Genomic DNA, 26,384 nt, shown 5'->3' with positions numbered 1-26,384 from the left:
TTGTTTTAGTGTGACAAAATCACAGTCTAGGTGCCAAATCCCTCGGGGACACTTCACCTTTCAGGGCTCAGGCAATTGTCTAATACCCTAACAAAATTTTCCTCCATTAATAATGTTCCTAAGGCAGAGTTTCTGCTTCATCCCTGTATATCCACAGGATGCTGTTCATGCCCCATTATGTTTGTCACTACTTTCTAAAGTCCAGGGTCCTTATGACAGTTCCACTGTGGCATCTTAAGTATTTTATTCCCTTTTTTCCCCTCCATGTCTATCTTCCACAGTGGTTGTTACCTTCTAAGGGTCAGGGTCATGCTTTATATATCCTTTTTTTTTTTTTAATATTTATTTATTTATTTTAGTTTTCGGCGGACACAACATCTTTGTTTGTATGTGGTGCTGAGGATCGAACCCGGGCCGCACGCATGCCAGGCGAGCGTGCTACCGCTTGAGCCACATCCCCAGCCCTTATATATCTTTAACACTCAGAACAAAGCATACCTTCTCAAACACCCAAAGTACAATTTGTGAATGAGTGAAACCAAAATAGACAACAGCATTTTAAGAAGATATTTTAAGATCAATGTATTTTTACCTTGGAAGTAATGTGTGTGCTGTCTCAGAAGATACCATAATGATGTCTTCACTATAAAATTCCAGGAAAAGAGAAAAATTGAAGAAAATATTTGATAATGAAGTTGTTTACTTGAAACTGATGAACACACAGAAATGCACACATATAAGTGCATATCTCAGTATGAAATCATGTGGGGAAAAAACTATAAATGCTCAAAAGTTGAAGGTGATGATATATAACAGAATATTAAATAATTTTATAACAAGATAAATACATGTTTGGGACTTGAATCTTTAAAATAAATGATTTATATTTGAAATATTAAAGATGCAGGAGTCAACTATCAAGTCATTATTAACCTTTCTCAGGGGAACCTTGTTTTCTTTGCACTGATCTTGTCATTAGAAAAAGATTGGAAATAATGAAAGAAGTAACCACTCTCCATAAAGTGGGGATTATGTCTGTTGTATTACTTTTCCAACCCTTAGGTCTTCAAAGACCTTGAATAGTGTCTTTCACATAGTAGGGGAATAATAAACATAGAGGAATAAATAGTTGAATGGGTATGTGGGTGGGTGGATGATGCTGAGACATTGAGCCTTAAGGACTTTTTGGAGGAAGAGAAGTCAAGCACATATGTATTAAATACCTACTATGTGGTAATTGCTTTCAGATATTGTTTATTTTCCAAATTTTATGCAAATTAGTCTTTGCTTTTTTGTTTGTCTTAATTGAGAAAACCTATGTTCAGCAGAGTATCATTATGTGGTTATGCAACAAATGAGGAACTCCTAAGTTTGAAGCACAAGTGTCTTTTATCTCTATTCCTGATGGACCTGTTAGTAATGCTGTTTTTAATTCTTTATGTAAGGACGGTTTTATCATATTTCCATCATTTATTTGCATAGAAACCCATTTGATTCTACATATCTGTATGAAAAGGTCCTTACTTTCCTACTACCTAAGAGAATGGGGGTTTAAAAACTTTAAAGGCATTTTACTGTGTATATTTGTAGCAGATTTTGCCTTTAAAAATATGTGAAGCATGCTAGAGTTACTTGTAAGATATGCTCTAGCTAAGCTCATATTTTTGCCATAAAGAAACCCTGGAAAGTGTTATTCCTAAAACTCAATTTTAGATTGTGTTACAATGGATACTACTTTAAACACAGGAGTAACTGTTCCCACATTTTGAAAGAAATTGGGATTCAGATCTCCAGAATAACAAGATTTTCAGGAGTCTTTTTTTTTTTTTCCTAGTGGTGGTTGTCATTTTAATATTTTTTCCTTCACTTTTCACCTGTGTGACTTTGTGTAAGTGTTCTCACTTTATTTAGCTTTTTCACCTGTGAAACTTAGTAACATTCAGAGTGATGTGATGAGTAAGTGATATAAGATACAATTTAAAGATGCCTCACATAGGGGCTGGGGATGTGGCTCAAGCAGTAGCGCACTTGCCTAGCATGCTCAGGGCACTGGGTTCGATCCTCAGCACCACATAAAAATAAAATAAAGATGTTGTGTCCACCGAAAACTAAAAAATAAATATTAAAAATATTCTCTCTGTGTCTTTAAAAAAAGAATGCCTCACATACAGAAAATACAAGATAAGTGCAAGCTAAAATAATTAGTAGAAACAGTAAATGACAACTTAGGAATGGTTGATTTATATAAGGATACCTAAATACAAAAATCAATTTCTGTATGTCCCTGGTCTCAACTTATGTTATATTTGTAGTTGTGATTTTTCCCACAAATGTCCATAGAAAGCATGCTCTATATGTTTTAAGTTGAATATTAAGAGCACCATAATAACATCAGACCTTGTTGTCACTGGAGATAACTAAAGAAAGTGTTCTTTATAAATTAATTAAGGCTTTTGTTTTATGTGTTTATGGCCAAGTATTAGACAGATACTAAAGTGTATCTTGGCATCTTGTCAAATGCAAGCCTGATACTTTGGCTTTTGATTTCTGAAATTGATCACCCTTTTCATTTAAAAATAACAACAGACTAGTCACAGAAGCAGTCACCTCTAGCTTCTGAATCCTCAAAGGCCATTTCCCATATGCTTTTCAGCAGAGGCAGCTGTTGTCAGACATCATTTTATGAAGGCCCATTTTCCTTGTTTTAAATTTTGAGAGGGGGAAAAAAAATCACATTTTGAAAAGACCTCAGACATGAAACTGTAACTTTCAATTGTAGGTTGAAATGGTACCAAGCAGTTTTCTCATCTAAACTTTGGTGATTCATAGTTATCCCTTTAGAAATAGAAAAAGAAATTTTTATATATTCTATGCAAACAGAGGCAACCCATTGGATAAAAGTTAAGATTCTGGATTCAGAAAAACAATAAAGGTTGATACTGAGGACCTGCTATGAGCCTGGGTTTTGTTAAGCAATATATAGGAATTCACTTTTCAAAATAATCTTAGAATTTGGAGATCCAATTGTTCTCATGCTATAGGTCAGGAAACTGAGCCACAGAAGGATTAAATAGTTTACTCAATGGAACACTACTGAATTTCAAGATAAGGATATAAGCAGTACATTAGTTTGCTTGGGTTATCATAACAAAGAACCAGAGACAGGGTGACTTGAACAACAGATACTTATTTCCTCATAGTCCCTGGAGCCTAGACATATGTGATCAATGTATTCATAGGGTTGATATTTTCGGAGGCTTATTTCCTTGCCTTGAGATGACCATGTTCTCCATGTGTCTTCACATGGTCTTTCCTTGGTGCCTGTCTGTGATCCAACTTTTTTTTTTTTTTTAAAGGACATGAGTCACATTGGAATGGGGCCCACCCTAATGGTCTCAATTTAATTTAATCATCTTTTTAAGGACTCTGTCTCCAAACATAGTCACAATATGAGGTACTGGGGCATAGTGCTTCAACTTGTAAATTTAGGGGGTAGATTATCTTTCAGTTCATAATAGTCTACATCATTATGCACTATGTAATGCTTAATAATCAACCATAATATCAAACATGTATTCTCATATATTATTTAACATGCTTAAACTACACAAAATATTTTTAAAGTTGAAAATTAATAATATGATGCAATAAAAATTGATCAATAAATGCAATAATATGATATCAATAATGCAAAAATTTGATCAATAAAAAATGATTATCTTCTGTGGACTCAACTTGTACAAAGTCAGTGACAAGTATCAAACCCAGGATCTGTCAGGTTATAGCACATGGATTAAATCACTAGACTGAATTGGGCTAACACTTTCTCTGTGTAAGGGAATATTCATCAACACATGTACAATATGATAATATTATAATGTTCGAATCATATGTAGCCTCACTTATATGAAAGTGCTGATAACTAAAAATTTCTTTTTGGTTTATGTTGTCTACTTAAACAGTTTAACTCAAATATCTCCATGTATTCTTACTATTTTTTTTTTCATTTTTGCAGCATATCTAAGTTCAGTGAAATTCATTATGAGGCATTTAATATGTATATTTGATAGAATAAGCATGAATTCAATACTATAGATGATCACAAATTGTTAAAATTAGGAATACAGGTTTAATTGAGACATGTCTATGATTATTGAAATATATCTACAGAAGCTCACAATTTGTATAATCCATTAAAACATTTAGACAAATTCAACAGCAGAATTTTGTGAGCAAAGAATGATTTATGAATCAGGCAGCATTCAGAACCAGGAAGAGGTTCAAATAACTCCACCCAGCAATATGAGCAGGCATTATTTATAGACAGAAAAAGGAAGTGCTTTAGAGGAGCAAATTAATTGTAGCTTGATATTTGCTTTATTTGAGCATGGTATGATGAGGCATTACCTCATGTGAATGAAATCTGATCAGTTGGTACCCTACTATGATTGGCTAAGACTTGGTTACCTTTTTACTATTTTTATTTATTTTATTGGGACATTATGATTTTACATAATACTAGGGACTGACTTTTTACAGGAATAAATTATTTGTTGTAGTTTGTTTTCCTAAGTTAGGTCACAGTTCACTATGTTGGAGTTCAAAGTAGGGAGGAAGTGTTAAGTCTAAATTTAATTTAACAAACCTAACTCTAGCCTAACAAGTCTGTGATACAGAAGAGATATAGTCTACATGTGGTCAGGAGATGAAGGGAAATTGGAAATGTAGTTCTAAAGGAGGACTATTAAGAATTCTCTAGTCAACTCAGGAAAATACAGAGTTCAAAGAAAATGATGGGTACTTCTGGAGAGGTAAGTTATGTACTCCTCTTTTCAAAGGGTCTAAAGGTGTTTAGTGCAAAGAAGTGATGAGCTGAGAACTGGCTATGTGGCCTGTGATGAATGAATGTATAATGAGCATGAATTCTACTCTACTGCAGTCAGGTATATGATATTTCACATCACTCTATTTTTCCAAATTTAATTAGACTAGACTTTGAGTCCTGCTTGCTAGGGTGGTATAAACAGAGTTTTAAGCAATGGACAAATGGAAATCAGAATGCAAAGCAAAATGCACTATCTCTATAAGAGTAGGAATATGTGATATTTGTTATAAGCTTATTATTTTCTTCTGGTAAGCTTTTTAATATTATGTCATAGTTAAGAACATTCTCTGCTTTAGTTATTCCCAGCTGTGCCAGGAGGAGCAGGAACAGAAATTAATTGTCTAGGGAAACGTAATGGAAAACCTTACTGATACAGAGGCTGCAATTCACTACAGCATTTGTCACCCTCAGACAACACATAAATTCTGTTGTCATTACTAGCAGAGGGACTTTCTGCCCACACCCCAATTTATCCCCCTCACTGCCACCATAGTTCCCTGTTTCTTACTCCTCTCTGTGATACTACGTATTTATTTAATCTGAGGTCTACTGTCTAAAACAATCACTCTTATGTCTGTGGATGTCCTCACCGATGGAATGTATTAGTACAATTTGTGGGTGATAACTAATTGGGAATGAGTACATAAGACAAAAGAGTAGCAATTTAGAATTCAGAACTATTTGGATTCATTGCAGAAGGTTTTAACAATAGAAAATAGTTATATTTTCAAAGAGATGTTTATAACAAAGAAAGATAACTTAAAACTTGGATTTGCTGCATAATTGGAGTAGGGAAAAATCTAGGAATCAGTTTTACACATTTACACATTTATATTTTACACAATATATAATTGATTTTAATCTTTGTAAAATTCTTCCTAAATGCTGATTAAATATTCAAAATTTGTGTGTATCACAATCACTTAAATCTTAAGATAGATAAAGGAATGTTAGCAGAGCTATTATCCATTTCCACTAATGACTAATTTGGTGAAAACCACTGACAACAATGAAAAGAATAAGGCAGTTATAGCAAATAAAATAATATTACTAGTTGTTTAAACTGTTGTTAAATGAAATACAAATTTAGAAATAATAGAATTGGACTTTTCAGAAATAATCTGTAGGTACAAAGATAACCTAGGGAACCAATACAATCTCATCTGATCTTTTAATGACAACCTTTGAAAATCTCAGAAAGTTTATAACTGTAGATTTCACAATTTTCCTAAAATATTATAACTGGGAGAAATAATTATTAAATTTCTTTACACTTAGAAAAAAATTATTGTGTTCTTTTTTGTTTCTGGGATTATTGCTAATATGGAATGGGAAGTTGATAATTTTTCTTTCATTTTCCCATACCTCTTTATTTCCATTATCAGATGCCATAAGAAAAAGAAATTGTCTCTTAATTTAGAAGAGTTCTCAGCATTTAAAGTTTTAATAATCTTCAGTTGTGTTCACTTCCTGAACAAAGCATTTGTAGGAGCAAACACTGACAATAGGAATCAATCAGTTTCATTGAGCAGAAGCTTAACCCATGTAGAGGAAGATGTGGTTGTTAAAATAGGTAGAGTTTCTGGACTAAACTGTTAGTAAGCAGGAACCAAAGTCAATGTTATCTCTTAGCCTAGACATTCCAAATATTTCTATTTACTACTGCGGTCCCTGGGCATAGATCATGATAATATTGTTCAAGCAAAGTTTTTTATTAGTAGCAAGTTCATAAAATCATTTTCTGTGAAAAACAAAATCTACAAAGACCTTGAGCATTGCTTTCCATTTTTCAGTTCTACTCCATTCAACAGCCATTATTGAATATCCGTTCAATGCCAGAGTCTATACTAAGAGCTATAACACAGGCACAAAAGAGTATAAAGAGTCATTCCTGAAGTTCAGGAATAAAGTACAAATTGCAGAGGTATGATATAAATATACTGAAGATTACATAACAGAGAGATTAATAGCAATGCTTCTTATGTAATTATAATTATTTTATTTTCATTGAGCTCTTCCCAGATAGTTCATCTACCTGACTATTATCAGAAATAATATTGGTAATGACTAGTGTCTATTAAACATTACTATTTGATAGACTCTATTTTATATTGTTCAATCTTTAGTACAGCTTTATTATAGACATATTAGTAGTATCTCATTTTCAAACATGGAACATTGAGGACCATTGAGGTTTAACAACTTGATCAAGTCCACAAAACTAATAAGTTCAGAGGGTAGGTTTTGAGAATAGCTTTGTCTGGAAGAGAAGTCCATATTCCTTACCATTATTTACCCTTGGTAAGTCTATTCTTTTAAAGTTATCATTTTCATAAAATTTGTGAGATGGTAAAAATAGTGTTACGGAGATTCTTTCCAATAGCTGAAAGGAGAGTAACAATGAGTATTTGACATGATTGCATGGCCTTATCAAATATTGTAACACTTAATTTACACTCTTATATATTGCTCAAGTTCTTACCCAGATCTGCCAATATTAGCTAAACCCATGTTATTGACTCTCTTTCAGCATTTAAGTGATCCTGCCATCACTGTTTTCTATCATTTTATTAGTGGTCAGTGAACATTGCCACTCAGTTCTGCAGCAGAGTTTCCTTTTGAGCTACTTCAACATATTTGTTCATGGGGAAAAAGTGTGACTATGGATACTAGAAAAGAGAACGCAGAGCCTTTAGATATTAGAAATTTATATTTATCTGCTGTAACTCTTTAAAAATCTTTTAGTTCCATGAGATCCCCTAGATGTAAGAGATTAGAGCAACAAATTTGGGGTTGAGAGATTTGTGATCATCTTTTGTTTCCTTTTATTTACATTATTTCTGTGTGTAGGCAATAGGGAGGTCAGAGATAAAGTGATTCACTTATTCACCATCATTATGATCCAGTAATTAACGTGGGTCTTCATACTGGTGGCTTTGTTCAAAATGGCCTTCATGCATGCATTCACAGCAGTAACATGGAATAATGTCCAGTGTACATACGATGAGGATATTTGTTGAGCTAACATTTAAGCAATACATGCCATTTTGCAATACCAGAGAGTAATAAAGAGAACAGATAATGAAAGAGACACAAACATCAGCTGTAACAACCAATCTCTTCAGTACCGAAATCTCTACAAAGGAGTAGGTATTGCTTCTCATGTGACTCCATAAAGGTAACAAAAGTGTTTCTAATTATAATTTAATGCACATGCTGAAATGAGAAGTGTATACATTTTATAAAACAATTAAATCTAATATAAATGTGTTAATATGTGAAAGCAAAGTTATTCTTAGTTGTAGTTTATTTTTTTCTTGTAGCTAAGGGTACTTGGAACTTCCTCTTCTGTATTATTTGATCCTCCTCTGTGTTCAGTATTGTTCTTGGATTGTACATACTATATGTACTAGAGTTCTTTATATTTATAGGTTATTTGCAGCTAATGTGTGGTACAAAAGCCTTATCAAGTGGAGCATCTTTATCAATTAATATCTAGAAAGATTTCTCCCTCTGATAAATGCTGCACAATTGTTAATAACATTGCTTCTTTGCTCATTAACCTTTTCTTGCCTGAGTGCTCTTTACCTGCATTCTTTCTTCTAGATTATTGGCAGCATGCTTATACCTAAGAATTGGGAGACCAGGTGTAAAGTATAAATGGAGTGCAATATATTTTGTGTTTTATTTTTTGTTATAAGTGATTATTAAATTAAGTGTTTTATCATCCCACTTTGACAGGTATAAATTTATATCAATTTAGCCCAAGCACAACATTAGGATTTTTGACTCCTTAGGAATGCAGTGGTGTGGGGAGAAATGGGCCTCCAACTGATTCTTTTCAATCCAGTTTTGTTCCACACTGCAGGAGGTCTTTTTTGCAAGTGAATAGGAGTTCCCACCTAGCCACTGTCTGAATTCTCTATCTTTAGACATGTATAAAGACCACCCTTTCTTCTTAGATTTGTGCACCTTGGTGGCACAGACTACTTACTACTGGGGAGCCAGGAGGGAGAAGGTGATCTCAAAGGCCTTGGATAAAGGCTTGAAGAATCAGGAGGTTTGATGTATGATTAGGGAGAATGGAGTACAGACTCCATATAAGTGTTTTTCTTGACCCAGTAGACTGGTGGTGAAGGGTTTAGTCAGAGAAGGGCCAGAGTGCTCAAGAAATACATTGAAGTGTCATGATTTGATTCATATTTTAAGAGGATCCTTTCTAGCTTTGACTGAAAATACACCTTAAAAGGAAAAGAGTAGACACAGGTAGAACTATTGCAATAATCTTGATGAGGAACAGTAGTGGGTCAGGTGGTAATTGTGGATGAGAGTGGTACCGGATCTTTTTGAATGTGAAATAAATAGGATGGATCACATTTGCTTTATAAAAGAAGGTGAATGTTATGGCTAAAAATCAGAAAGGATGGATTGACTTCCAGTAAGCTGAGCAAGTCTGCTATAGGAATGGAGAAGGAAGATAGGAGTTCAGCTTTTGATAAGTGTATCTGAAAAGTCTCTTCAACATCCAAATGAGAATATTTACTAGACAATTGGATATATAAGTCTTCAGTTTAGGGGAGAGTGTAGTGATAAATGCTGGGACAGCATCAAACTTGAAACTGGGTAAGATCACCAAGAGAATGAGAAGAGATAGAGAAAAAAGAAAGGAAGGAAGGAAGGAAGGAAGGAAGGAAGGAAAGAAGGAAGGAAGGAGAAAAGACTGGACACTGGGACAACTGAATCAAAAAGGTTTAAAATAATGTGGTTGCCATTAAATAGTAAAAAGTACTTTAATACTCGTATTATTTTTATTTTAAAAGAATGTTTAACTTATGTACATAGCTGTTATGATGATCTTGATCATTTTACTGAAAACTATAACTTAAGATGAAACTCAAAGCTTTTAGTTGTTATGTTTTGCTCTAAAATGTCTCATAACCCTTTAAATAATTAACTCATAGACAATTAAATTTAAATAGTAGATAGTAAAAATAAAAATTGTTGTTGTAATGAATTTAGAGGTAACAATCAGTTTTTAATACATGTTCTTTATAAATATGTTCCCTAGAGATGTGCAGGGCTAATGTTCTTTGATAAATAAAGCTCTAAACACCATTATAGTCATTGTTAATCTATCCCCAAATTTACAAACTAATGCAGCTTGGTTTACTTGTAATAAGCTTACCAATTTGCTTCTCTATGTAAAGTTTGATTGATGGTAATGTGTCCTTACCTCATTGTAGTCTGTCAATAGATGAGACCTTTATTCCTTTAACTCTTTTCAAATCTCAAGTATGAGGAATGTCTCATAAAACAAAATCCATTATTTTATTATAAGCTGATACATAACTTTTTGAAAGAAATACCACTTATCCTTCAAATGAGATCCCAAGCCTTTATGATCTTGTATTTCATTATGAACATGAATATGGAACAGAATAAGAATGTGATATGGAAATTTGTATATTAAATTAAAAACTGAAAATTAGAATGAAGTTATTTATTTTTATCTAAATGACTGCATAGACACATTGACAAGTTAACTTTACTTTCTAACAGAGACTATTGTTTGTGTCTTTTCAGTCTATTCGAGAAGTCACAGGCTATGTGTTAGTGGCTCTTAACCAGTTTCGTTACCTGCCTCTGGAGAATTTACGCATCATCCGTGGAACAAAACTTTATGAAGATCGGTATGCTTTGGCAATATTTCTAAACTACAGAAAAGATGGAAACTTTGGACTACAAGAACTTGGATTAAAGAACTTGACAGGTAAGAAAAACATCAGAAATAGCAAATGTACTTTCATTATCAATGTAATGTGGTTACTATAGTATGTGTTAGAAAGAATTACACTGCAGAGCATTTAAACATAGACTATTTATTCATTTTTTGCGTAATGATGCCCTGTGATTCCCTTGCTTTTATTTACAGATTTTGTAAGTGCAGTTTGAAAGATACCATAGTACCATATCTCAGCAGAACAGAAGTGCACTTTAAGGAAATGCTCAGTGACTGAAAACCCAGATATGAAGCAGGTTTAAGAATGTTTTTGGGTGGTCACAGATGAACAGTAGACCATATCATCAAATCTGTGCAATAACACCACAGCTCTCAGTCTTGTCAGAGCTCAGGAATACCCAAGCCATTATATCTAGTTCAACTATTCTTTCATTGTTTGCACAATCACCTTATTTTTGAAAACATAGCTAATTTATTCAATTTCTATTTCTCTTATTCGTAGCTCATTAAATGCTATCAGTAATTTTTTCTTAGAATATTTCAAAAAAAATATTTAAATTTTTTTTTTATGTCATATAAGTTTAGGACTAATGGACTTGACCTAATTGCACACTAAGTAAAAACTCTGCTTATTATTAAGATATCTGACTGAACTAATGTACCACAATGTATTAAATGTTTTAGCTCATTCTTAAAGAAAGAGCATCATCTGGGAACTTGTTAGAAATGTAAATTCTTGGCCTTTGCATGAAATCTACTGAATGATAGGTCTGGGAATAGGACCCAGCAATGGGTGTTTTAAATATCCATCTAGAAATTCTGATCACTAATGTTTGAGTGAGAAACATTATTCTAATTAAAATTATGTTACCAAAATGGTAGAACAATATCTAGTTAACCTCTTTATACTTACTGGATACAAATAATTTTCATTTATTTTTCATTTTGTAGAGAGAAAGGAGTGGAATAGGCATGCTTTTATTTGAATGGCAAGAAATATACCCTAGATTGGTGTCAGAAGAATGGCACATTGAGAACCTGGAAGGAAACATGTATAAAATGACTCAAGAGGTGTTGGAGATGCTATAATATACATTTGTATCATCATTTTGCCCAATATCAACTTAGTGTACTAATAAACCATTACACAGACAATAATCATTCAAGCTGAATGATTTTATTTTTAAACACTCGCAGCAAGATAAATAACAAGTAGTAGCTGTGAAGATGAGAAGTAGGTAGAGTATTGTAACAAATAATTTTGAGATCAGGATTTCAGAGTTTTGCGTGTATATGTATGTGTGTGGTTATAGTTTGTATTTCTCCTAAAATTGTTTTGCTCTGTTGGCATTAGAACAGAATATCTTTAGAAGAGCATACTTGCTTCTAGCATACTCTCTTTTATCTTTGTAGAAAGTAGATGTGCAGTTAAGGAGAGGGCTGCCATTTACAGTGGATGATGGTTGAATGCTCTTTAGACATACGTAAATTAACTCCCCTGTTTAACATTACTATTAATGAGCTTGATGTTCACCAAGTGCTATTCCATGTACTAAAGACATAATAAACTATCTTATTTAGATATGCTTTTACATTTACTTTACAAGGATACTCATTTTTTTTTTTTTTCTGGTGAAACAAAACAAAATAACAACTTGTTTTGCTGCTGCCACTGACCTTCCCCTGGTCCATTACAGGTGAGGTGAGGTGAGGTAGAGTGGAGAAGAGGTAGGTTTCTAGAATAAAAATAGACCACTATTCTAAAAGAGAATGAGGAACTTGTCCTGCCATTTTCTAGGTTTCCATTAACACTAGGTGTCCCCAGAGGGAAGGTATATGTTTGTCAGTGTGTCCCCTATGGACATAACCATCTCTACCTTTAGGCTACTAGGAGTGTTCCTACTGTAGCTCTACTAGTTCAACTAGTCCAGAACTAGAGAGGAACACATAATGCCTCTATGAAGTTCCCTTGCAAGTAGGTGTGGTTCTAATTAGTCACTCCCAAGGATGATGTCTTCTGATTATTTTGTCAGGTCCTTCTTAATCAAACATTTCAACTTAAAATCTAAATCAATGCTTTATATTAAATTTCCACCTTAAGTCTATAAACTTCTACTCATTTAGTCCTCAGTCTGGCCAAACTCTAAAAGGAGATTCATTTTATATGACATAAAAGCCACTATTTTCTCTCTTCTATAATTTATAAAATTACTTCATCTATTACTAATGCTAAATAATATCATTTAAATTCATGTATGTTATATTTTATATATGGAATAATTTTTGAGTTACCTAAATTCTTATCTATTTCTTAATATCCCATTTATAATAACCTAGGTATAAATTTAATACATGTATAGGTATATTTATCATACCAAGTTTTACCTTTATAAATTAGGAGAATGTCTCTTTTGAGTAGTAAAATTTAGGATGATACACAATTTTTTTGCACCTTCCAAAAATTAGCTAAATATTCTACATAATTTTAGATCAACACATTCATGTGTTTTTGTATTTGTTTAATGTTTTGGGAAATTCCAATTGGGTAAATGTGTACTGGATCATCTCAAGTATATCATTATTTAAGATGTGGACAAATGCAAATTTTAAACAAAAAGTAAATAGTTGAAGTTATTTGGGGGAGCCCTGAATAATAATATAAATGATATACTAAGCTTGCTGGAATCAGGTAGACAAAAACTAAAATAAAAAAATAAATTTCTCATGTCTAGGAGATACAACATCTGAATGTTATAAACTTTGAAAGATATAAGATCTGAATACTATACTTGACTGCCTGCCTTCAAATATGCATGATTAGAATAGTCATTAAAATAATTCAGCACCTTTTAATATATAAGGTCATCAAACTTCCTTGACATCATTCTGTAATGGTCAAATATGTAATCTAATATCAAAATGGACAAGGCACCTGCAATTGATTGTATGTCAAACAACAAGGATATGGTATCAGAAAATTTTCTGTCTAAAAGTGTGGTCTGTCACTTACAGTGTGGGTAACTCTGATGCTCAAGATTTATTTTATCTTGAAATTTCTGAAGAAAAATTCTGTCACAGTGTTGTAACAGGCAGTAGAGAAATGAAGTAGGGAACTGTCACCTACAGCACCTGTCACATAGATGATGCTCAGAAATCTTAGTTCTCTCTCATTATGTCTATTTTGTTTTTTAGCTTTCCTTTGTGTCAACACTTGGATGAAACTATCATGCTTGTTTCTACATATTCAAATATACTCTCTATTGCTTCATTGGAGTTTTTAGATGTGACTTGTTTAGACAAAAAGATGCTCCAATTTTTACTGCCTCTTCTAATGGTATTTTGAAATTACTTTCTGTATAAGATCTGCTTCTCTGGCAGTGAGAAGCCTGAGGCTGGTCTTCATCCACTGTGCTGCCTTGACTACCTCATAGCCCTCCTCTCCTCCCTCCTTGCCCCAGCCCTTCATTTCAAATCTCCGTCATTACTTTCACTCTTCATTGCCCCTGACATTGTCTTGACCTAGACAAAAGATTCATTCATTCTGAGTTCTTTTTTCTGATGCTGAAGTTGCTAAGCATTCTTCAATGGCTTTGTAAAAGGTCTTAGTACTGTTTGAATGGGTTCAGCCAGGTTAGTTCAGGGATTGTTGTTAGATAGAATGTTTGACATTCTATTTGCATTAGAAGAACTACTTGGCATGTTGTGATATTTGAGGAAAAAAATCCCAAGAATTCTCCAAGCTTAAGGAGAGATTACTTGGAAAATGATTTGATGAAAACCAATTTATAGTGAATATTATATGATCACACAAAATCGGTGAAAAGAGTGGCACTTTTTTATTTAGAAGTCAGTTTTTAGATTGGGTACATAATTTCCAGAAATCATATTTTAATTAGTGTTTCTTTTTTTTTCTTTTTAATACTGTTGACTTGTCATATGAGACAGTGTATATTGGTTAGCAAAAGAAAAATCAGGATGGTGTATTTGTGTCTGTAGATAAGGCAGAAACATATTTTTGTTAAAGAGGAAATTTTACAATTATGCGATCGATCAAAGAGTTATCACGGCCATTTCAGCAAGTTTTTCCGGCACTTCTCAACTTCATGGAACTGATGAATAATGTATGGAACTGAATGAAGGAAGGAATGAGAATTTCTCTATCTACTGTAGAAAAGAGACTACATGGAGAAATAAACCTTGGGTTGGGGGTATTTGGCTGGGGGGGGGGGTTCCAAAGAGCAAATTCATCCTCTACTTTGGGATCAATTTTCATTTTCAGTTGTGATAACTGAGGTCTTCTACTCAGGCTGTACTACACATGCCCCTTGACCTCTGTCCCACCCAGGGATTCTGAAGAGCCTGACTCTCAGAAGGATATTCCATTAAACACCTATAGTAGTCCGCAGGGGGGAAAAAATTATGGAAGCCTAATGTTATGGGAGTCTCTTAAGACAATTCCTTACTTGGGATCTTTGTGATTATTATAAACCTTGTAATTATTATTTCATGTTCCCAGGATATAGTAAGATCTACACGTTCCTTTTCCTAAGAGAAGAAGAATATATAGTCTGAGGAAAGAAAAATTTTAAGGTCAACCCACTCCCTTATCACAGTCCATTTATTGAGAAAGCCTGCTTGTTAGCTTATAGTGCTTAGAAAATGGAGGAGAACCTTTGCATCTCAGAATTCCAACTGCAATATAAGAAAATTATTAGTTATCACTGTTTATCACTATGGCTCTGCAATTTATCTCTGAGGAAATCAGTAAATATATCAAAATTCTGTGTGTTCATCCTCATCCCAAGGCATTAGTTTTTTCTGACTTGAAGACACTGAACTATAAATTAGAACTAACAAATTTCTAGCATCCAGTAAAAGTCACCAAGGGAGGAATAGCAATGTTGGGACCAGATTCATTAGATCCTTGCACATTCTGATTTGATGAAAGAAGAATGAAACAGTATGACTAATACTTAAATATAAAATATAAAAACTGAATCTGTATTTTAGACAGAATGAAGACTGCCTGGAATTTTTGCCAGGTCTCTATTACTAAATCGATAAATATCTTCTACTTTAGTTAGAGGGGAAAAAAAGCCCCTGGTTAGTCAGACTTCAGAAATGAGACTACTTCTTGTTCTCTTCCAATTATTTATCAAAGGCTAAATTAAATATAACATCTCATGTTGTTATGAATTTTATACTTTACAAAATGCTTTCAGATTCCTTTTCTTTATAAACAGCCATGTAATGCTGACCTTGCAAATATCTTTGTTGTAATTTTACATCTAAGGAAACCTGGCCTAAGGTCTTGTGATTAATAAGATAGTTCTTGTGCTAAAATCTAGACCTGTTTTCCATTTATTTCCATTGTGTCATTCCCAAGAAATGTTTAAAACAGTTTCTACTTGCAATACTATAGTGAGTGAAACTGGTTACAAATTAAATTGGTTCCAAATGTAAACAATCCAAACTTAAGTGCAGGGTATTAAGTTCTATTTTGAAAATCATGTTCTTAAATTGTGATATTTGTGAAATATTTGAAAATATGATAGATGGTAAATTGATAGTAAAATATAAGCTAATACATAAAACAATACTATTACAAATACTAGATTTGCTTAAAAAATAACAGATTTATGAACTCGTTCTATAACCACTGCTATCCAAGTATGGCTTCTTAAAAATCAAGGATACTAAACTGTTAGCCATTACTCTCAAACATTTTTAGTTGATTTAATGTTACTGGTAAAGGTTTAAGACTCTTTTGGAAAGTGATGTCAATTCAAATGTTTCTTAGCTTTGTTTTGTTCTACTTGTATATTCAAGACATTGTGCTGAGATATGAGCTATTCTAAATTATCTCTACATTCCTGTCTTCTCTCAGCAAATATTACATTTCTGACAAATATTTACTCTTCAGCTGCAATGTGAAAGCACTGTGAAAATATCTTCCCCAATTGTTATGAGTATTTACATAGTCATGCATGTCTGGGGGCTAGGAACCTCCATTTTCATCTCTTTTAGCTCTACACCAGCACTGTCTAGTGGAACTTTCTGTGATGATGGACATTTTCACTTACTACACAGTAGAGTAGCCAATAGCCAAATGTGGCAACTGAGATGAGGTTGGTCTGACTGATGAAACAGGGTTTTAATTCTGTGTAATTTTAACTAATTTAAATAGCCATGTGTGGTGGCTAATACCCATAGTACTAGATAGGTTCATACTACAGGGACAGCATGGTTTACTGAACCCAAGGCAGTAGGGAAGGTGTTAGAAGCAGAACAACATAAGGAGTCAGAGTACTGGCTCTGGATCAAATCCTGATCTGAGGCAAGATATTCAACTTTCTTTTTTTTAATTTATTTTATTTTATTTTTTTTTATTATTAGTTGTTCAAAACATTACAAAGCTCTTGACATATCACATTTCATACATTTGATTCAAGTGGGTTATGAACTCCCAATTTTCCCCCGTACATAGATTGCAGAATCACATCGGTTACACATCCACGTTTTTACATACTGCCATACTAGTGTCTGTTGTATTCTGCTGCCTTTCCTATCCTCTACTATCCCCCCTCCTCTCCCCTCCCCTCCCATCTTCTCTCTCTACCCCATCTACTGTATTCATTTCTCTCCCTTGTTTTTTTTTCCACTTTCCCCTCACTTCCTCTTATATGTAATTTTGTATATGATGAGGGTCTCCTTCCATTTCCATGCAATTTCCCTTCTCTCTCCCTTTCCCTCCCACCTCTCATCCCTGTTTAATGTTAATCTTCTTCTCATGCTCTTCCTCCCTGCTCTGTTCTTAGTTGCTCTCCTTATATCAAAGATGACATTTGGCATTTGTTTTTTAGGGATTGGCTAGCTTCACTTAGCATAATCTGCTCTAATGCCATCCATTTTCCTGCAAATGCCATGATTTAGTCATTTTTTAGTGCTGAGTAATACTCCATTGTGTATAAATGCCACATTTTTTTTTATCCATTCATCTATTGAAGGGCATCTAGGTTGGTTCCACAGTCTAGCTATTGTGAATTGTGCTGCTATGAACATCGATGTAGCAGTATCCCTATATTACGCTCTTTTATGGTCTTTAGGGAATAGTCCAAGAAGGGGGATAGCTGGGTCAAATGGTGGTTCCATTCCCAGCTTTCCAAGGAATCTCCATACTGCTTTCCAAATTGGCCACACCAATTTGCAGTCCCACCAGCAATGAACAAGTGTACCCTTTTCCCCACATCCTCGCCAGCACTTGTTGTTATTTGACTTCATAATGGCTGCCAAGATATTCAACTTTCTAAGCCTCAGTTTTCTCATCTTCACATGAGTATAACAATAATTATGAATATTGGATTATAAATTACGTATGGAGTATTAAGTGGTGTGCTTTTTGTACAAATAATAGAATGGTTACTATTTTAAAATTTTTGAAGCCTGTTAAGCTTACATCATCAAATTATAAAATAAAACAATGTATCATTTATGATTTAGTTCTAACCATATTTTATATTGCAAGGCTCTGGGTGGCATGCATTGATTCTGAATGTGATTTAAGCTGCGAGTTGTTATGAGTTGGTTGTTTTTTGGCCAGAAGTATCTCTTTAAAAATGAGAATTTTACTTTTATTTTCAGTTTCTAGAGTATGAATATCTAGTTAGAAATAAGTCCCAAAGTCTATTTGTCATATAATGTCATTCAAGAAGCCCTAGGAGATTATAATTATTGTTATAACAGAGAAATTATTTGAACAATCTGTTAAGAGATATTTCTGGCATATTCTCCATGTCTTTAGGATTTCTTGATTCATGTTTTTCATAACATAATATTTCCTTAATAACAAACAAGGTGATATAAAAGAAGCCCTTCTAGAAAATGTTTCCTCAAATAGCTATCCATCTTATTTCTTCAGATCTAAGTCAGCAATAGCTGTAAGAAACAATATTTTATTGTCATTTGTAGGTCACACTAAAAAGTAAAAACCCCAACATAAATGTAAAAGATTATAAGATGAGTTAGTATTTTAAAGACAGTAATGTGAAAAAGTATGTATTTTAGAAGCAATATAGTAATATTTCAAGACATCAGAGGTTCAAAAAACCTCTTATGGTTTTCCTAAAATCTTTAGCATAATTACCACAATTACAATTAAAAACTATACAACTTAGAAATTAATGAAACAGGTTGCAATAAAGACGATCATTTTTTTTAATTATGGATGGAATTTCCCATTTATGTATATTTGTCAAGGAATAGATAATTGAGAATTTTTATGGCCCAACACCTTTGGCTATAATAAATGTTACCATCCAGAAAATTTTAATCATTATTTTCCCCTGAATTTAGCTAGATTATTAATCCTGTTGGCAAACGAGATGGGAATATAGTTCAAAGGTAGAAAAAATCAGTTTCAATAGGCATTTCCCTTAAACTTTCGTCTTTTAATAATACACATCACCTGGGTCTAAGGATTATTACAAAATATCACTGGAAGTTCAACACAATACTTTTCTGTTACTCCAACTTTCATAATATCTTCCCTTTCTTCCCCTTAATATTTGTGATTCCTCTATCCACTATATTTTACATATTCCAGCTCTTATTTTACTATAAATCAAATCAAACTGTTTGGGTTATTGTATCATAAAAATTATAAAAATTCTGAAGAATATTTACAGGCAAAAATAAAGAAAAATAGTGATATATAACCTTTGCTTTTATCTAAGGTCATTCAATTTATCCAATTTCATTTGCTCTGTGATGCCAATGAAAGGTTTAATTTTGTGGTTTTGAGGAATATTATAAAAATTATAGCATAGAAGCCAAAGATTTTATGTAAGATAAAGGAATTCAAATTTTAAATTTTAAAATGGCAGCCTCAGCATATTCTACCAACTATTCACAAAACAGAATAATCTGTAATTTTAATAGCATCTCAAATTTTCTAATTTTTTAATTTTAATGTTCAATTGGATGATATTGGGTAGAATCATGTATTTTGTGATACAAGAATTCAACTGTAAATTTTAGATTTTATTAGGCTTTACCATTATTCCTGTAGCCAGAATACTTTAAGGGTTTGTACCTTTAATTTTAACAAAATTTTATTTTTAGCACAATAAATCTATAAAGAAAGTTTCTATATGACATAATAGCATTTAGGAGAGATTTTGTATATATATATATATATATATATATATATATATATATACACACACACATATATGTATATATATACACACATGCACGTATACATATATATACATATGTATACATTTATGTTATATAATATATACCATATACATATATACATGTTAATTATGATAGCATTCATAATTAATAAGCATTTACTTTGCAGAAATTGTTTACAGTTACTATCTCCATTCATCCTGATAAGAACTCCATAAACTATGGTTTTAAAATATTAAGCATCATACCACAGGGAACACTATGAAGCCAGGTAGTAAAATACCAGATTTTCCTGTTATTGCCATGTGATAAAAATTTTGGTAAGGAAAGATATCATATAGTGTAAACTTTTATCATTCTCTGCTATGTGCCAATGAGTTGAGGATGCATGAAATAATTCATATGGTCCAGGTGTTACCACTTCTGTATAATGTTTCTTTTTTATTAAATGATTAAATTAAATGATTCTAAAAGATATGTTGATTATATAAAAATATTAAATTATTTTTAATGATATTCAAAAACATTTGATTGGGTTTTTTAGGCTTGTTCCTATAGATACTGGTAGTAGAATAACAGAGTATAAGAACAAAATAAAACAAAATGTCCTAATTGGACATTGACTTCATAGCTTTTCCTTTATTAACACTGGAATACAAAGAGATGGATAAATAATTATATTTGATAATACCATTTTGTTGCTCAAGCAGTTGAATCTTCTACAAATTCTATTATTCTTTTAATTTTATTTTGGTCTTTTTATGTGGATAAGGTGGAAGAAAGAGGAACTAATATAACAAAAATGGCAGAATGGAGAAGATCTCTATTCTGTGAAGTTATTCTTATTAATTACTTTAAAATCATATATTTCTCATTACAGAGAAATAGTAGAGATGATGATTCTATACTCAGTTTATTTTATACTTCAATCATGAAAGTAGCCACACATTTCCTTAGTTTTTAACTAAGGACAAGCATACTACCTGAATTTATCTCTTCTTTGATAGCAGTAAAAAAAAAAAAATAGATACCATTTTGAAATGTCTGAGTGAAAAAGGATAGGCTAAGTTATCTGCCTTCTATTTGAAATAAAATAGATCTTCTTTTCTTCTGTAGCTGCAGCAGTAATGGGTAATTTTTGACTCTTAAAAACACATACATTTGTTTGTGAATAAATGTACAGAAGAATTTTAAGAAGTATCTCTTCAAGTTTTATTAATTTTCATCATCAATTTCTTTTGGAAAAAATAATATTTGGGGTCTTATTTTTTATAAGAAGATAAAAGAGAGATTAAAATTATTAAAGGGCTTGTAATTCCTTTAGGATTAGAAACTCTCTAATTAGTTCCAGAATTTTTGTATGTCCTAAAGGTAAACACATGTCATATTATTTTGAGCTCTCATTTTATTTATTAAAACAAAAGTTTCATACCCATAAACCAAGTAAGATTAGACGCTTTAAAATATATAATACATATTTTTGGATTAAAGAATGATAAATGTCTTAATCAATTCCTTGTAAAAATCAAAGTTGAAAAAAAAAGTAAAGCTGGAGGGAATAATAGAATGCAATATCCAGAGGGAACTCAGAGATTTTCTAATCCCTCTCATTTCGAAATTGAGTTACAGAGAGGACAGTAATTTACAAAAGATATTGTTTCTCAACTAAATTCTAAACATGGTTCAATTCAAGAACCAGAAAATGGAAGGTAACCTTGAAAAGTTTTTTTTTTTTAAATGAATGCCCATTCATATGTGAGTAGCATTATTCACCAATGGGAAGTAAATTAAATAATATAAAAATGTGTGTAAATCACTACAAACTCATCTGGGACCCAATTGTAATCTCATGTCATCAAATATCTATGAAATATTATCAAATTTAATATGGGCTTTCTAGTTTTATTTGGAGAACTCTTTATTATGTTTTGCAAAGAAAAAAAATGGGACGTGTCAGACCTATAGGTGTATCTTTGATACAGCGTAGGGAGAGAATGAAATGAAGGAGGGAAGCAGCCCGTGTCACTGGTATCAGTTCACATACTGAATGTGTGGCTGAGCTTCACATCTATGCATTACATTGTCATTCCATGTACTTAGAAATTACATGTCATAATGACAAATCTTAGTAATTAAAATTGTATCATACTTCAAATTCTGGTCTTTGGTGCTCAGGGAAAAAGGGTGAATCAAGAATTGGTGTCTTGGCTCAAGTGCCTCTTAAAAATTAGAAAATCTAATTATCACTTTTGTAAAATAAATACCTTAAAGGTCACAGTATAGGTTATCAAATCCTTTGTGATTTTATTGAAGATCATTGGTGTGTAATTGAAGTAGCCACACCATTGTTTTATGTATTTTACAGTATTATTATAAGCATTAATATCTTCTAATACATTTGGCTGATCATGAAATATGAAATATTGAAATAATAATTAATACAACAGTATTTTCTGGACCATTTTCATATCAATTTTAATGTTTAATTGAAATTGAAATCAAGAAGAGATGTAATATATTTTTTCCACTCATTTACATTTTAATCCATTTATTTTTGAATCACATAATCTTAAATTTTTAAAGAAGAAATAAGCACACTATAATCCTCAAAATAATAGAGTGAAGTTCTAAACTGCAGTATATTTCTTAATTGCATATAAAGATAAACACAGAATGATGTCCCCAAAGGGCTTTCTTTTCAAAAATATTTTTAATTATAATTGCAAATGACTAAGCCAATTAGCCTGTAAACTAGAAAAAATCCTTTGGAAAAAATGTATACGATTATTAAGATACAAGACAAACAGCTAAACATCCATAAATATCTACAATATTTGTATAAGTAGAGGCAATTCTAATTATGTCCTCTTATAGTTGTTTGATTATCACTTCTTCCATGAAAACATGTAAAACAACCACAGAGTCTTAGATATTGATTCTTTTTTGGCAAAAATGTGTTAATTTTAGCTGAGTCAAAAATTACTAGTAAGTCTAAATTGCTAGATTCATATTCTCAATTTACTTGTAAATTTACATAAATCACCAAATACATCTGACACTGTTTTTGATTCAGAGATGAAAGATTTTTTTTTCCTTTTTTCTTTTATTACTTAATAATATTTGCTGTGTACTACACACATGTAATCCCAGCAACTGGGGAGATTGAGGCAGAAGGATTACAAGTTTGAGCAGCCAACTTAGCAATTTAGTAAGACCTTCTTTCAAAATTAAAAGCAACACGTTTTCATGCTTGGGATGTAGCTATGGCATGTACAAGACCCTGGGTTGAATCCCTAGTAACACACACACACACACACACACAAAAATCAAAAAAAAAAAAAAAACCCACAAGCAAGCAAACAAAATACCCTATGCTACCTGTTTTCCTGGAAAAGTTCAGAGGCAAAATGTGACTCATATTTTCTTACTGCTCAGATTCCTTCTTTAGAATAAATGAGGACATGACATCACCCCTTCCAATTCAACAAGGAATGGCATTGTATTTTTGCTTTCTGAGCACTTGGGAACTGAAGTTCAAACACTTAATAAAAAATGCAACTCCTCATGCATATCTAGGGACCACTGTTCAGGTTTAATTTTTCATTGCATACATACTTCCTGGCATAGGGATGACAACATGCCATACTAATAATCTAACATTTACATTCAGCAAAGTGTCATCAAAGGTAGACTACTGTTCTTTCAATAAATTGTTTTATTCTCCTACTAACACTTAAGAAAAAGAAGAAAAAAACCCAACAACTTTGGATGACTGACTTTTAGGGAGAAAAAAATAACATGTGTTAAGCAACAAAACTAATTTAGTTGGTTTTAAATACCGAGTTTAAGCCAAGACTTCCCAGTGGTGCCAAGAAAATCCTATTCATTGTTGTTCATTTCTTAATTTCTTAGTTCCTCTCACAGTATTCAAAGGTCCCTGCTGGGTAGAGCTACCAATTCAGCAAAGAATCTGTTTTATTGATTCTTTTTTTATACAGAGATTACTTTTATACTCTATTTGAAATTCATTAATCATTGCTTCCTTTAAGTCTCTACTATACAAGAAGGAATGAGATGTAAATGCCTAGGTATTTTGTTCCTGATTCTAAGAGCAGAAACAATGCAATGTATATTTCTCACTCCATCCTATTTGCTGAACTTGTATTAGAAATTTTGAGGACTTATTTTAAATGGCTAAGATCTAATTTAATAGGTATTTTCTGAGGGCTTTTTAAGAATAATTAAAGCATCCACTTTTTATTTGCTTGGGAACTTGAACTTTTAAAGAAAGGGCAGGCTAGTGCTGATAGTGCTTTTGGTAGCTCACTCTGCTGGGGTTCTCCTTCAATGTGTGAAAAAGAAGTGAGCCATGAGCTGTCAAAACAGTAGATATGTGAGACACCTGCAGAGAGTCAACTTGGTTTCCAGACTCAGTAACCGCACAAAGCCTAGGAGCTGGTTTCTAAAATTAGAATCCTTACACCAAAGATGAAGGCTAAGGAAAGACATCTTCATGGCATTTCTTGTGTCTTTAAGCATAATTCATGTTTGTACATGTTCTTTAATTTCATAAGTAAGGTAATTGAGAAATTAGACTCTAATTATTTAGAATCACTGTAAAATCTAAGAATTGCTTAGTTTCTTACATTTTTGAATATAAGACCAGTCGTTTTCTGAAATAAAATAATGACCATGATTATCTTGCTTATATAGCATGAAAACAATATTGAACAATTATATTTATATTTTGCTGCAACTACTTGAATTCTGTGACTTAAAAGTTATAATGTATACAACATTACTCTTTTTGTTAGGAAACAGTTTTCTATTAAAAAAAAACAAAACACCCACAGACACTAAGCAAAAGACAAATAAGATTAAAGAGACTTGTAGTAAAATAGACTCATAAAGAGATAATAGAAAAAGAATATAAGTGCACATACATATTTACCTATAAAATATAGGTATATGTGTGTATAGATACATATGTATACATAAATGCACAGATCCCCACGTATATTTATGTGTGCCTACTTTGTAACTATTATGCATAACCAAGCAGGTTGTGTGTCACTGATGTGTATCTAAGACCATCAACCTGTTGTAATTCCAGTTTTCTATTGATAATCTGAAATGATATTTAATGTTGGAGAATTCATTTTTAAATAAAATTAATTCTACAGACCATTGTATGTGACTCAGTAGAATGGCAAAAGCATGATCCATATGTGCTTATATCTATCAACACGGCACTGAACCTTTTGTGTGTCATGGGAAATGTGCCCACAGGCTGAAATGAAGGTACAAAGGCATCACATGGGGAGAACATGCTGGAGGGGTTTTATTTGATGTTTTCAGACTGCTCTAGGGTCTGTCTTGCAAGAAACTCTTTTGGTTTTCTTTTATTTATTTATTTATTTTTTATGTTTTAAAACACTTGGCTTTCTTTTGAAATATCCTGCCAAGAGAAAGAGGAAAAGAGTAAATGAGTAAATTACAAGTGAACTGTGCAGTCACATTCTTTTCTCTCCCCCGCTCCACCCTCTCCATGACACATATGTGCACTTTTCACCTTCTTTATGTTCATCCACAGAGCTACTTGCTAGTTAATAGTCAGTATTTTGAAATCACACGCTCAGATTTGAGATTATAAACTATACTGAGGACAGAATAAAGAAAGAAGGCACTAAGAAGTTTTCTTTTTGTTTGCTTATTAGTGTATCCTGTTTAACCAGTAAAAACTATTAGATTTACATGTTTCTCCCAATAAAGGGAGACCAATAAAATAATCCTTTCCTTGTACTCTTAATATGTCATCAAAGGTTGAAGTCAGGCTTTGGGTCTCTCTAGACTTATATCCTAAGAGGCATTATTTCAGGAGCTATAGATTAGGACACTGTGGTCCTTAAAATGGTTTGTCACAGCACCATGCAAACCTAATTTATATTTTTGAAACTTGACAAAACTTTTAAAACTTCTGTATGATTTCAGTCAGCTCAACTAATTACTTCTTTACAAGATGAACAGTTTTCATGCCATGTTATATCATTTTCTTGTTATAAATCCTCCATTTTTTCTCTGTTAACAACAACCTGGAGACCACATGGGGCTAGGTATAGCCTTATTCATATACTGAGCTTCAAAGGATGAATATATCCTGAAATCATGTTGGTAAGAGGCATGCTCTTTTTCCTCCCAGGAAGAAGGCATGCTGCTAAACCTCTGTTTGCACACAAAAGATTATTTCATGGGAGTTTGTGTTGCTCTGTGGTTTAGAAGTCAGAGCTCTCTTACCAGGGGTAGCCCCCAGGCTGGCATTTGATAACAGGGAACAAACAGGTGCAGTCCTCCAGTGTTCACACTGCTGGCTGCTCCACATGACAATGGCAGTTTTGTTCCCTGGGGTGAGTTGGTTGGGGGGCAGACAGAGTGTTGGCTTTACTTAGAACAAACACACTCTTGATAAAAGGTTACAATTATTATTCATGGGAACAATTCAAAAATATAATCCTACATACAGATGAAACCCAGGACATGAAATATAACAAGATATTCACTCACGCA

At 32.6% G+C, this 26,384-nt stretch overlaps 1 protein-coding gene across 1 annotated transcript in view; it reads left to right on the top strand.

The window, feature by feature from the left end:
• LOC107138388 (receptor tyrosine-protein kinase erbB-4) overlaps positions 1-26,384 on the top strand; it is a 780,863-nt gene that overhangs the window by 544,444 nt on the left and 210,035 nt on the right. Inside the window, exon 2 of the mRNA XM_048808979.1 lies at positions 10,469-10,655. The gene's annotated coding sequence lies outside the window, so the exon portion shown is untranslated. The remainder of the gene's footprint in view (positions 1-10,468; positions 10,656-26,384) is intronic.

Source organism: Marmota marmota, unplaced genomic scaffold (assembly GCF_001458135.2).
Source record: "Marmota marmota marmota unplaced genomic scaffold, marMar, whole genome shotgun sequence".
Taxonomy (NCBI): Eukaryota; Metazoa; Chordata; class Mammalia; order Rodentia; family Sciuridae; genus Marmota; species Marmota marmota.
This window is presented reverse-complemented; position numbering and strand designations above follow the sequence as displayed.